This window comes from Phocoena phocoena, chromosome X, assembly GCF_963924675.1.
Source record: "Phocoena phocoena chromosome X, mPhoPho1.1, whole genome shotgun sequence".
NCBI lineage: Eukaryota > Metazoa > Chordata > Mammalia > Artiodactyla > Phocoenidae > Phocoena > Phocoena phocoena.
The window spans coordinates 100811708-100814655 of NC_089240.1; the positions used below are offsets into that span (position 1 = coordinate 100811708).

The 2948-nt window shown below is 43.9% G+C and overlaps 1 non-coding gene across 1 annotated transcript; it reads right to left on the reverse strand.

The window, feature by feature from the left end:
* Positions 1-2161: 2161 nt before the first annotated feature.
* Positions 2162-2294, reverse strand: LOC136143148 (small nucleolar RNA SNORA69). Its single transcript, XR_010657848.1, has one exon. It is a non-coding gene; the product is annotated as a small nucleolar RNA SNORA69 (small nucleolar RNA).
* Between the last annotated feature and the right edge of the window lie 654 nt (positions 2295-2948).

Below are 2948 nucleotides of genomic sequence, written 5' to 3' on the forward strand. Positions count from 1 at the left end.
AGAAAATATTTGAAATCTAGGAGCTTGTAAAGGAAGTGGAAGTGTTTTTCCAAGATCTGTTGGCAGCTCCCACGTTCTTGGGCTGGTGGGTATTCTGCAGCCCACCCTTCAAAATTCTGGTGAGCACAGTGGTCCTTCTTAAGGACCGTGGTCATGAGCCTCCTAGTTTGGTTACAGGTCAGGGGCCCCTCGGTTGTGCAAGGGGTGCAACCACCATTTGCTGCACTCTGACAGCTCCTGTCACTTGCTTTATCGGCTCTGTCCAGTGCAGGCTCCCTACAAGCTGGGTAGGGAGTTAGCACTAAACCTGACCCCCCTTCCTCTGCGGCAGTTCCAGCCTAATTCCACAGGTAACTAGCTGGGGCACTCTGGCTTCCTCCCATCTTTCCCAGACATTAGATATGGCCTGTGTATTGGCCCATTACTAGCCTAACGGACATCTGTCTATCCATCAGTTAAACTCAAGTACCTAGAATAGTGCCTGGCCTGTAAATTTGAATGTATTACATGTCAAAAATACTCTTGATTTCTTTCAACCATTTAAAAATGCAGGGACGGGCTTCCGTGGTGGCGCAGTGGTTGAGTCCGCCTGCCGATGCAGGGGACACAGGTTCGTGCCCCGGTCCGGGAAGATCCCACATGCCGTGGAGCGGCTGGGCCCGTGAGCCATGGCCGCTGAGCCTGCGCTCCGCAACGGGAGAGGCCACAACAGTGAGAGGCCCACATACTGCAATAAATAAATAATAAAAATGGAGGGACTTCCCTGGTGGCACGGTTAAGAATTGGCCTGCCAATGCAGGTGACACAGGTTCAAGCCCTGGTCCGGGAGGATCCCACATGCCACGGAGCAACTAAGCCCATGCACCACAACTACTGAGCCTGCAAGCCACAACTACTGAGCTCGTGCGCAGCAACAGAGACCCAACGCAGCCAAAAATAAATACATAAATTTATTTTAAAATAAATTTTAAAATGCATAACTTTAGTTCACAGGCCATATGAAAACAGTCAGCAGACCAGTTTGCCAATCCCTGGCTCACATGATTCCTACTCTGAGGACTGGCACCACAGAATAGTATATGAAGATGCTTTTTATGGGACTTCCCTGGCAGTCCAGTAGTTAAGACTGCACAAGTTCGATCCTTGGTCAGGGAACTAAGACCCTGCCTGCATCGTGGCATGCCCCCCACCCACAAAAGCCTTTTATTTTAAGAAGGTGCTACCCTCAGGTATGAGGATGACACATACATGCACTTCCCATAACAGTAGGTATAAGAGCTGCTAGTTACAGGGAGCTATTAAACAACAAAATCTAAAAAAACCAGTTCCTTACTTTTACTAGACATACTTCTAAGTACCTGGTAACTAGAGAACATTTCTATCATCGGACAGTCCTGTGTTACATCTGATAGGAGGAGTATTTACTCAGTACATCATCACAAACCAGAATAATACAATAACAGTTCCAACAAAAGGTTTACATGTTTATTACTGAGCTACACAGTGAGCAGTGGTGAGGAAAGCTCAAGAGGAGAGAGCATCAAACACAGGCAGCTGTTCCAGACACTAGTGATGTTCTGATAATGTGTGTGAATTCATATGTGAGGCTCATTATAGACCCAGCTTGGTTCTTCTCCAATGTCTTCTCTTAGAGTTGTACCTACACAGAAGGAAATCACAAATTACAAAGGCAGTCTGACCTCAATTTAGCTGCTCTTACTGACCACAAACTTTGCCTTAAAGTACCATAAAAGTCTTTGAAAGAAAAAGGGTTCCACTTTCCTTACCGTTAACAAGTTTGGAGTTCTTTTTGGAGAGTAAAAAACGATTTGCTAGATGTGTTAAAGAACTAGTCAAAGCAATTTTTTACCTCTCAAAATGATTCCAGGCTAAGGAAAACACACACTGGTTCCTTATAGGGACTAAGTAGTGGAGAAGCTCTCTCCTCTCCCCAAGTGTACGCTCATTCACTTTTGATTCAACAGACCTGGGGTAGACCCAGAGACATATAACCTCCCCTTCTAAATTATATCAAAACCAGTAATTCTACATAATAGGTCACACATACAAAAAAGCTCTTGCATAATTTTAATACTACATTAACACCCTCAGTCACTTCAATACCACAGCCAAGTTATTTGCAGAGCTAAGGCCATCTCAGAAATGTTCATGTCAATCTGTCATGATTTTACCCCCATAAAAGGCAAAATCAAAAATGATCAACACAGATTTTCTTTCAGCAGGATTATGTCAGTACTTCCACGAAACGGAACACTGTAATTGCAACCTGCTTTCAATACATTTCAAAAGTTAGAGAACACACACACAAAAAGCCAGACCACAGAGCAAGAGACCAGCATCTGATAACTGCAGGTACCCTCTATTGAGCTAGGCACTGAGCTTTATATATATTTCTTTCATTCCTCACAACTATAAAGGCAGGTCCTACCATCACTGGATGAGGACACGATAAACCAAAGGTTGCAATTAATTGGCCTATAAAGCTACAGTGGGTGGTGATTTCTGGCTCAGACTGAAGACAACAAGGAAATTAACAAATATTGGAGGAGTGTCTGCCCCTAAGCTCAGCTGTGGGCTGACTGTGTCCAGAAACCCAGAAGAAGCACATTAAAAAAAAACCCCAAAAGAATTTCAGAATGGTGGCTCAGGACGAATTAAACTGCATATAACTTTCAATTGTGCATTTACACCCCCAAAGTAATCCTAAGTTCAACAAAACACAAGGGTGGGGAGTGTTTGCCTTTACCTGATTTTATTACCAGTTTTCATTCGAATCCATTGGGGAATGGGACGATTCTGCTTTTGTTTCTTGGCCAGAAATCGCTTGATCCTGAAAGTCTTGTGAGAAGACTGGGAAGGAAATGCAATCAATTTAACAGCAATACCAGAGCTTGCTCCAATGATTCAAAGTCAAGAACTCCCTAAAT